Here is an 11,783-nt window from a genome sequence, read left to right as displayed (position 1 = left end):
TCGGGCGGTCAAGTAACGTATGTTGGCGTATGAATGACGTTTGTCTTACGTAGATGGAATGCAAGCTACGAAGGAAAAAACGTCCCCTGAAAGTATTTTGACGCGTCCTGGTCGTGTCTAGGTACAGGTATACGCTTGACAAATGTTTGAGATGAAAACTCATGTTGCATAATAATTTCTGTGTGTTATAGAGTTCACCAAGCGTATACCTTTGAATTTCGACATACTTAAAACTTTTGAAACGCACGGTTTACGATTGCTTCGCGATCTTCTGGTGTGCAACTTACGTATACGGACTTTGTCAAATTTCTCTGCACGCCGGTCTATACGCCAATGTGTGTCGACAGCATTACATGTTATTAACATAACTTCAAAGTACAAATAATAAACACGTATATTACCTGCTTGGGGATGAACATAAATACTAAATATTCTGTATGCGTCTGTATACAATGAAGTGGATGTCGTTCCTAATGTTGTATTCATCATGAACAGCTTTTTGTTATTGGAAAAAAATATGGAACTACCATAGACATCAATAGGCTGGTAATAGTTTGTGATCCCCGTTTGAAAAATAGTTTTAACATCACAACCTCTAACACTTGCTGATTTAAAATCACCGTGGTAGTAAGTTGTCCAGTATAACTTTTCTTCTTTTTTATCTAAAAAATCATTATTTTGTTTTTCCGTCATTCTTTATATAAATAAGGCCGTTAGTTTTTCTCGTTTGAATTGTTTTACATGGTCATTTTGAGGCCTTTTATAGCTGAATATGCGGTATGTGCTTTGCTCATTGGTGATGGCCGTGTGGTGACATGTAGTTGTTAATTTCTGTGACATTTTGGTCTCTTGTGGAGAGTTGTATCTTTCGCAATCGTACCACATCTTCTTTTTTTATAAATAATATCATCTAACAATCTTGCATTATTTTGGTTTTGACTCTTACAAAACTAGTATTTCTGTTCCTTCTCGATGAATTGTTTCTTAAATCCTATGAGATAAATTAAAAGAAACAAACAGAATAATAAACCATGTTAAAAGAAGCTAGCATTATTTTTAAGTTCTCCTTCCGCTAATATACGATGATCTCTCTGTAATTATATTGATTAAATTTTGATGACTCTGTTGAAGACATTTATTTTATAGAACAGGCAATAAATGGTAAAACAGATACAGTTAAGTCTGCCTTATAACTCGAATTAAAATCTAGAAATTGACAGAAAAAATTATTACAGTCATTCCTTAAATATATCGATACTTTATTATAATGATGACAAACCTAAATCTATATAGTCAACTCGTGTGTTTAAGTCTATAATTCCATGAGCTTCACTGTAATTAAATCTGGCTTTTATAATTCTTTTAAATCGCTCAACAACATACATCCACCTACAAAATATATGTGAAAATATTTGTCTCTTAATAGATAGAGCGAGTGGTTAGAACTTTTGTGGTTGTCACACACACACATATATAAAATTTAGTCCTGGTATCCATGATGAGTTTATTTACAACCACTGGGTCGATACCACTGCTGGTGGAGATTTATTTCCTCGAGGGTATCACAAGCCCAGTAGTCAGTACTTTTTTGTGCTGACATGAATTATCATTGATATCGTTATATTCATAAATTAACTGTTTACAAAATTTTTAATTTTTTGAAATACTAAGGCTTTTCTACCACAGGCATAGATTACCTTAGCTGTATTTGGCAACACTTTCAGGAATTTTGGATCTCAATGCTCTTCAACATCGCACTTTATTTGGCCTTTTTTAAACCTTTTTTGGATTCGAGCGTCACTGATGAGTCTTTTGTAGACGCAACGCGCGTCTGACCTATATAAAATTGAGTCCTGGTATCCATGATGAGCTTAATTATACACACATAGCCTTATAGATTTAAAATGTTCAAGCTCATTCTCGTCGATAACAAACGTTGTGTTATATCAATAGGAAAATCAGACATTTTCTATATACATTCGATTACTCGTTGTATTGGAAAAAAGTAAAATCACAAAAATAATAAACTCTTATGAAAATTCAAAAACGGAAAGGCAAAATCAAATGATAAAACACAGCAAAGGAATGAACAACGACTATCATATTCCTGACAAATGTACAAAATGGTGGATTAAACGTTATTTATAGCGCTAAATCTCTCACTTGAATGACAGTCGCAACAAATTCCAATATGTTTACAACGATGCGTGAACAAAACAGACATAATAGATAAATTTGTCAAAATAGGGGTACAGCAGTCATCACTTTGTCACAACTTTACATTATGTATAGAGCTGCCTAATGTATAAATTTACCATCAAGTTCATACACCTTTATATTTACATGTTGAGATATGAGCAAGACAAGTGAGTGAAACCTTTCATTCATTTTTTTCAGGGATAACAAGTAAGCCTTGTATATTAAGAACACGTACAGTTTCAACAAAATGAAAATTAAAAAATGTTTAACCGACATATGCTATCATAAAAACTGTCGAAATGGTCTTAAATATTAAAAATACGTGAAAAAGTATGTGTGTTTTTATAAATAAATCAACGGTGTGTTTTCTTTACTAACGCATTTGTGTATTCGTGAAGTGTTGTAGTAATATTGTCGGTTTTCGTCCAAACCACAGTGATAAGTAGAAAAGAAGTTAAAACAATTATAACCTCGTGTGTCTGGAGAACATTTAATAGATCTACCTCCATCAGGACTCTCAAACGGAAATGTGAAAGTCAGGAATGTAAAAATACGTAGCAAGGTTAAAAGATGCGATACTAAGAAAGATATTTGTGGACTGTTTGTTTCTGGAAAATCATTGGCCGCAGTGAGTTGGTACGTAAGTTTTCAAAACATTTCTTCTTTCAACCAGTCCACAATATTTTTTAAGTTGAAAATACAAAAAAAGTACCTGTTAACTAAGCTTAGTCGTATAGAGAATGGGTTTTGTAGATTGGACGATATAATAACTGTATTTGATCCGTTAACATCACACCGTCTCAGTCTATGCCAGTCATACTCAGTCCAGTAAACATGTCCACTTTCGGAATCGATCGCTAAACCTGCTGGACCCTTGCCGGTGTCGATAAATTTTTCCAAAACTTGATTGTCAGATGGATAAGGAAATCTAATATACAATAGTTTGAATTAGAATTAAAGTCTCTATACACAATAAGGAGGTATGCTATCGTAGGTATTGAGACCATTGTCTACCAGAGACCTACGAGGTATGACGATACTGTAACCCAACATATTCACGACTTCCGTGATTAGAAAAATAACGCGAATTATAAATCGTCGTGCATGTCTAAAAAATTGATCTTTCTAAATCAAACTATACGAAATCGCGAAATCAAGAAGACGCGAATTGGACTAGAAAAGGAAACACGCGAAATAAAGTATCCGCGAAAATAAGTTGGTTTACAGGTAAAGACATTGTGGTATGAGTGCCATTTAGACACCTCTTCATCCAAGTCACAATTTTTGTAAGAGTAAACCATTATAGGCCAAAGTACGGTACGTATGATATATTTGGTATTGATCCCAGGCTCCTTGAAATTTAAACATGCGCAAAGGAGGTTACTGTTAACAACTATAGGTCATTCAAGATTGTTTTATCTTATATTGCTTTTTAATGCGTTAAACACTTTATTATATGATGAATTCTTTGCAGTATGTTCAAAATCGTACACCAACACGTTTTGAGCAGCTAAATAAAGGCAACAGTAGTATACCGCTGTTCAAAACTCATAAATCCATGGACAAAAAACAAAATCGGGATAACAAACTAAAACCGAGGGAAACGCATTAAATATAAGAGGAGAACAACGACATAACACTAAAATGTAACACACATAGACAATTATTCTTAACAATATACATTCAATAGTTAAATTGACGTTTGTTTCTAATTGTTCGATAGAAATAATGAGATTATCCCTGGTCTTTTAGATTCTGAAACGGAAAATTGATGTCGGTTCAAAGCAGATAAAATTTTAACATTGTTTCAATTGACAACCTTGAAGTCTTGAAGAACTAGTATTTCCTATTTAAAAGATTTCTTAAATATTTTATATTTTAAATAAAAAGGGAGACGGTATGATCAGAGACGTGATTGAGTTCCTTTTATTTCAAATATAGTACATTTATTCAATTATGTTTACTTTCTCAATAAATGAAGAGCAAAGAACGGTCACTTGTAATTCATTATGGCACCATCAACCTGTCAACATTTACTAATTTTGCCTCACAGAAAAATTGTATGCATATGTTTTGTTCTAAAGATATATGACCAACAGTTAACCTGAATTAAAAAATTATAACGAGTTCTCAAAATCGATTATAAAACTAAATTTATCAATTTTAGCGGAGTCTCAACATTTATCTTTTATCAAGCTATCTCGTTTTTCGTTTTTGTATATAGATTACACCGTTGATTTTCTCGTTTGAAATGTTTTACACTAGTAATTTTGGGGCCCTTTATAGCTTGTTGTTCGATGGGAGCCAAGGCTCCGTGTTGAAGGCCATACATTGACATATAGTGGTTGACTTTATAAATTGTTATTTGGATGGAGAGTTGTCTCGTTGGCACTCATGCCACATCTTCCTATATCTATTATGTCTATATCAACCAATATACATACCTCATTATAGTACGATGATTATATCTTGTAAAATACATGTATTTATATTTGGGATCGTAGTCCATACCATACATTTCTCCACGGGCATCGCCAACAAGTATCTTGACATTGCCTGTATCGATATCAATCTCCTTAATCTGGACTTTGGTTCCAAATAAAACTTTGGTACCTTGAAAAGATATCGCTTAATTGTAATTAAAATATAGTTTGCAAATGTTAATTTATTTGCCTCACTTTAGGAGCAATAATCCAACTTCAATAGCGTATGGTCTATACATTTGTTACCTTATAGTACGCTTTTCAAGAGCTTGTAGCTGCTCCTAAGAATTTGTAATTTGTGTCTGAGCAAAAGGCTAATGAGCCAGAAGTTTGTTATAGATCGTCCTGTTTGTCAAAATTTCATAGGGAAATGTTTATACCTAATAAGTTATTCAGTGTCTACTCTACACATAATACAAACTAGTCTGGAGTCATGGATTGCAGGTGGAAGTTAATGTGTATGGTTGTTGGAATTCTTTAGTCTGTTTTGCTGTATGTTTACCCTGTTTTATATAGGCCAAAGTACGGTACGTATGATATATTTGGTAACTATTTACACCACTGGGTCGATGCCACTGCTGGTGGACGTTTCTTCCCGGAGGGTATCACCAGCCCAGTAGTCAACACTTCGGTGTTGACATGAATATCAATAAGGTGGTCATTTTTATAAATTTCCTGTTTACAAAACTTTGAATTTTTCGAAAAACTAAGGATTTTCTTATCCCAGGCATAGATTATATTAGCCGTATTTGGCACAACTTTTTGGAATTTTGGATCCTCTATGCTCTTCAACTTTGTACTTGTTTGGCTTATAAATATTTTGATATGAGCGTCACTGATGAGTCTTATGTAGACGAAACGCGCGTCTGGCGTACTAAATTATAATCCTGGTACCTTTGATAACTATTTACACCACTGGGTCGATGCCACTGCTGGTGGGCGTTTCGTCCCGGAGGGTATCACCAGCCCAGTATTCAACACTTCGGTGTTGACATGAATATCAATAATGTGGTCATTTTTATAAATTTCCTGTTTACAAAACTTTGAATTTTTCGAAAAACTAAGGATTTTCTTATCCCAGGCATAGATTACCTTAGCCGTATTTGGCACAACTTTTTGGAATTTTGGATCCTCTATGCTCTTCAACTTTGTACTTGTTTGGCTTAATAAATATTTTGATATGAGCGTCACTGATGAGTCTTATGTAGACGAAACGCGCGTCTGGCGTACTAAATTATAATCCTGGTACCTTTGATAACTATTTACACCACTGGGTCGATGCCACTGCTGGTGGGCGTTTCGTCCCGGAGGGTATCACCAGCCCAGTATTCAACACTTCGGTGTTGACATGAATATCAATAATGTGGTCATTTTTATAAATTTCCTGTTTACAAAACTTTGAATTTTTCGAAAAACTAAGGATTTTCTTATCCCAGGCATAGATTACCTTAGCCGTATTTGGCACAACTTTTTGGAATTTTGGATCCTCTATGCTCTTCAACTTTGTACTTGTTTGGCTTAATAAATATTTTGATATGAGCGTCACTGATGAGTCTTATGTAGACGAAACACGCGTCTGGCGTACTAAATTATAATCCTGGTACCTTTGATAACTATTTACACCACTGGGTCGATGCCACTGCTGGTGGACGTTTTGTCCCCGAGGGTATCACCAGCCCAGTAGTCAACACTTCGGTGTTGACATGAATATCAATAATGTGGTCATTTTTATAAATTTCCTGTTTACAAAACTTTGAATTTTTCGAAAAACTAAGGATTTTCTTATCCCAGGCATAGATTATATTAGCCGTATTTAGCACAACTTTTTGGAATTTTGGATCCTCCATGCTCTTCAACTTTGTACTTGTTTGGCTTTATAAATATTTTGATATGAGCGTCACTGATGAGTCTTATGTAGACGAAACGCGCGTCTGGCGTACTAAATTATAATCCTGGTACCTTTGATAACTATTTACACCACTTGGTCGATGCCACTGCTGGTGGACGTTTCGTCCCCGAGGGTATCACAAGCCCAGTAGTCAACACTTCGGTGTTGACATGAATATCAATAATGTGGTCATTTTTATAAATTTCCTGTTTACAAAACTTTGAATTTTTCGAAAAACTAAGGATTTTCTTATCCCAGGCATAGATTTTATTAGCCGTATTTGGCACAACTTTTTGGAATTTTGGATCCTCTATGCTCTTCAACTTTGTACTTGTTTGGCTTTATAAATATTTTGATATGAGCGTCACTGATGAGTCTTATGTAGACGAAACGCGCGTCTGGCGTACTAAATTATAATCCTGGTACCTTTGATAACTATTTACACCACTGGGTCGATGCCACTGCTGGTGGACGTTTCGTCCCCGAGGGTATCACCAGCCCAGTAGTCAACACTTCGGTGTTGACATGAATATCAATAATGTGGTCATTTTTATAAATTTCCTGTTTACAAAACTTTGAATTTTTCGAAAAACTAAGGATTTTCTTATCCCAGGCATAGATTACCTTAGCCGTATTTGGCACAACTTTTTGGAATTTTGGATCCTCTATGCTCTTCAACTTTGTACTTGTTTGGCTTAATAAATATTTTGATATGAGCGTCACTGATGAGTCTTATGTAGACGAAACACGCGTCTGGTGTACTAAATTATAATCCTGGTACCTTTGATAACTATTTACACCACTGGGTCGATGCCACTGCTGGTGGACGTTTTGTCCCCGAGGGTATCACCAGCCCAGTAGTCAACACTTCGGTGTTGACATGAATATCAATAATGTGGTCATTTTTATAAATTTCCTGTTTACAAAACTTTGAATTTTTCGAAAAACTAAGGATTTTCTTATCCCAGGCATAGATTATATTAGCCGTATTTAGCACAACTTTTTGGAATTTTGGATCCTCCATGCTCTTCAACTTTGTACTTGTTTGGCTTTATAAATATTTTGATATGAGCGTCACTGATGAGTCTTATGTAGACGAAACGCGCGTCTGGCGTACTAATTTTTAATCCTGGTACCTTTGATAACTATTTACACCACTTGGTCGATGCCACTGCTGGTGGACGTTTCGTCCCCGAGGGTATCACAAGCCCAGTAGTCAACACTTCGGTGTTGACATGAATATCAATAATGTGGTCATTTTTATAAATTTCCTGTTTACAAAACTTTGAATTTTTCGAAAAACTAAGGATTTTCTTATCCCAGGCATAGATTTTATTAGCCGTATTTGGCACAACTTTTTGGAATTTTGGATCCTCTATTCTCTTCAACTTTGTACTTGTTTGGCTTTATAAATATTTTGATATGAGCGTCACTGATGAGTCTTATGTAGACGAAACGCGCGTCTGGCGTACTAAATTATAATCCTGGTACCTTTGATAACTATTTACACCACTGGGTCGATGCCACTGCTGGTGGACGTTTCGTCCCCGAGGGTATCACCAGCCCAGTAGTCAACACTTCGGTGTTGACATGATTATCAATAATGTGGTCATTTTTATAAATTTCCTTCTGGCGTACTAAATTATAATCCTGGTACCTTTGATAAGTATTTACACCACTGGGTCGATGCCACTGCTGGTGGGCGTTTCGTCCCGGAGGGTATCACCAGCCCAGTATTCAACACTTCGGTGTTGACATGAATATCAATAATGTGGTCATTTTTATAAATTTCCTGTTTACAAAACTTTGAATTTTTCGAAAAACTAAGGATTTTCTTATCCCAGGCATAGATTACCTTAGCCGTATTTGGCACAACTTTTTGGAATTTTGGATCCTCTATGCTCTTCAACTTTGTACTTGTTTGGCTTAATAAATATTTTGATATGAGCGTCACTGATGAGTCTTATGTAGACGAAACACGCGTCTGGCGTACTAAATTATAATCCTGGTACCTTTGATAACTATTTACACCACTGGGTCGATGCCACTGCTGGTGGACGTTTTGTCCCCGAGGGTATCACCAGCCCAGTAGTCAACACTTCGGTGTTGACATGAATATCAATAATGTGGTCATTTTTATAAATTTCCTGTTTACAAAACTTTGAATTTTTCGAAAAACTAAGGATTTTCTTATCCCAGGCATAGATTATATTAGCCGTATTTAGCACAACTTTTTGGAATTTTGGATCCTCCATGCTCTTCAACTTTGTACTTGTTTGGCTTTATAAATATTTTGATATGAGCGTCACTGGTGAGTCTTATGTAGACGAAACGCGCGTCTGGCGTACTAAATTATAATCCTGGTACCTTTGATAACTATTTACACCACTTGGTCGATGCCACTGCTGGTGGACGTTTCGTCCCCGAGGGTATCACAAGCCCAGTAGTCAACACTTCGGTGTTGACATGAATATCAATAATGTGGTCATTTTTATAAATTTCCTGTTTACAAAACTTTGAATTTTTCGAAAAACTAAGGATTTTCTTATCCCAGGCATAGATTTTATTAGCCGTATTTGGCACAACTTTTTGGAATATTGGATCCTCTATGCTCTTCAACTTTGTACTTGTTTGGCTTTATAAATATTTTGATATGAGCGTCACTGATGAGTCTTATGTAGACGAAACGCGCGTCTGGCGTACTAAATTATAATCCTGGTACCTTTGATAACTATTTACACCACTGGGTCGATGCCACTGCTGGTGGACGTTTCGTCCCCGAGGGTATCACCAGCCCAGTAGTCAACACTTCGGTGTTGACATGATTATCAATAATGTGGTCATTTTTATAAATTTCCTTCTGGCGTACTAAATTATAATCCTGGTACCTTTGATTAACTATTAGCTGTTTAAACACCAATCTTGTCACATTAAGTTAACCTATTATGTCCATTTGGGTTTCTCGTCCAATTATAACCAAACAATGAACAACTGCAATACAATGGGAGGTATATCTAGCTGTTAAAATAAAATGCCGGTACCGAGTTAGGAATATTGATTGTATACCACTTGTACATTAAAGGATATCTGCATTTGAAAGTTTATACTCAACTACTCGTATTTCATGCATTGTTGTCAATTCTACAAATGTCAAAGTTATCCAGATATTTCATGATGATATTCAGACGCATTCGATACAAATTTAGAAAACATGTCATTGAGTGGGTTATTGGTCTACACTCTTAAATGCCATTATGCCTGTGCAAATGACATAATTGTAATTAAACAGGGCCATTTTGTCCCGTAAAGTAAGCATTTCGTGTAGAAGGTCACACATATGTATTTTATCAAGAACCACACTAATTGAATAATCCGATTGATAAATTGCGATGTGAACAGATGCGTGACTTCTTACAAAAATCCGTGAAAAATGCAGTGATTTCAATTATCAACACATTTTTTTTTCATTTATACAACATATCTTTTCCTGTCTATAAATGTAAATGAAGAAACAGATCATTGATTGGAAACTGTGTTTTCGATCAGCAGTTACCGATCATCAATAGTTTTTTGAAAAATCTGTACCAAGCCAGAAATATGACTGTTTTCATTCGTTTTGTTGGTTTATCTAGACGAGCGTGTCATTTTGTGCGGTGTGTGTTTTTAAATTACTTTGGTGTTATGTATTTTCTGTCAAATCGAGATTGGTTTCGGCCTATGTTTGGATATAGTCACTTATGGTTATGTCGAGATCGTAAAACCGTAGACTTTTACTGACACGTACGTCAATGAACCCGCGGTAGCCCGGTAAAACATTCTCTGTGGTTCCTGGATGAAGAATTCTCCCTCGTCAACAAATTGTCCCTCTGCTCTATGTTTCTTCCCGTTGATATGGTGACAGATAAACGATAAGCAGCAACAGTGATATAGATATGTTAAGAAAAACAAATTCCGGGTAAAAACAAAAACCGAGGGAAACACATAAACTATGAAAGGACAGCAACTGAACAACAGAAACACTAAACTGCAATAAAAACAAACGCCAACATACATAGACATGGACTATCTTTAATAACTGACTTGGTACAGGAAATTTAAGAAAATATAGTCAGTAGAACCTTAATGCATGGCAAGCCAAACCTCCCGCTTATATGACAATGTTAAAAATACCTATAAAATGGCAACATTACGTGTCAGGAATACATAACAAACAAACGCAAGAAAAACATGGGAGAAATAGAACTTACGAAAGTAAACAAGAAATCCACTGACCTGTGCGTCACACTCATGTATCAACGTTACAAAACGTAGCGTTTATATTATCATTGGTAAATTTTTAAACAATAGAATCTATCTGTTTTCGTTTTGACACGTTATTGCATATATCTAAAGGAGATGTCGAGTCGAAGAATTATCCTTTTTATGTTGAGGAGTACACAAATCTTTCAGAAAGCAGAGGTGAAAAGTACCGATTTATGTTTCTTCAAATACTAATTACTCTTTTCCGAAACCTACCATTCTTTGTAATCTTTTTCTGTTTAAATTTCTATCTCTGATATTACATTAAATAACTGATGTAGGGTTCGCACAATAAATCCATTCTTATCTGGGTTTTATAATTTTATCTTACCTTAGTCAAACTATGTTTTGCATCAATTAACAATGTTTAGAAATAGAAATAGACTGATAAAAAAGCATGTGTTTCTATGCATATATTTTATACTTACATTGAATCATAGACAGAAAATAAAACTCCAAGGATAACCCAAGCCAAATTTGTACATCCATTCTCGTATAAGGTACGAAACAAATGCCTATGATGTCGTTTAACAGGTAAAATCAACAAAGTTTCAAATTCACATTTTCTGGTATCAAATTATTATAGATACGACAATAGAAAAAAAGTCGTAGTCTTATATTCAGTCTCGTGTTAGATAAATTGTATATTTTGCAACAGGTGAGATGGTATTAAAGTTTCATTTTCGAAGTAAAATGAACAAATACAAAATTGAAATATGACCAATTTAAACTAGTTTGAAACATCGCACTGAGCCGGAACGTCCATGTCAATGAACTGTACGTATCAACTTTACGCTGATACCTGATCTAAAACATCGCACTGAGCCGGCACATCCATGTCAATGAACTGTACGTATCAACTTAACGCTGATACCTGATCTAAAACATCGCACTTTGCCGGAACGTCCTTGTCA

At 35.3% G+C, this 11,783-nt stretch overlaps 1 long non-coding RNA gene across 1 annotated transcript; it reads right to left on the bottom strand.

The window, feature by feature from the left end:
* Window positions 1-406: 406 nt before the first annotated feature.
* LOC143082069 (uncharacterized) lies at window positions 407-11,395 on the bottom strand. Its single transcript, XR_012980256.1, has 5 exons — window positions 11,298-11,395; window positions 4,644-4,812; window positions 2,912-3,127; window positions 1,280-1,389; window positions 407-662 (listed from the first exon to the last, which is right to left on the bottom strand). It is a non-coding gene; the product is annotated as an uncharacterized LOC143082069 (long non-coding RNA).
* Window positions 11,396-11,783: the final 388 nt, after the last annotated feature.

The sequence above is a fragment of the Mytilus galloprovincialis genome, chromosome 7, assembly GCF_965363235.1.
Source record: "Mytilus galloprovincialis chromosome 7, xbMytGall1.hap1.1, whole genome shotgun sequence".
Taxonomy (NCBI): domain Eukaryota; kingdom Metazoa; phylum Mollusca; class Bivalvia; order Mytilida; family Mytilidae; genus Mytilus; species Mytilus galloprovincialis.
This window is presented reverse-complemented; position numbering and strand designations above follow the sequence as displayed.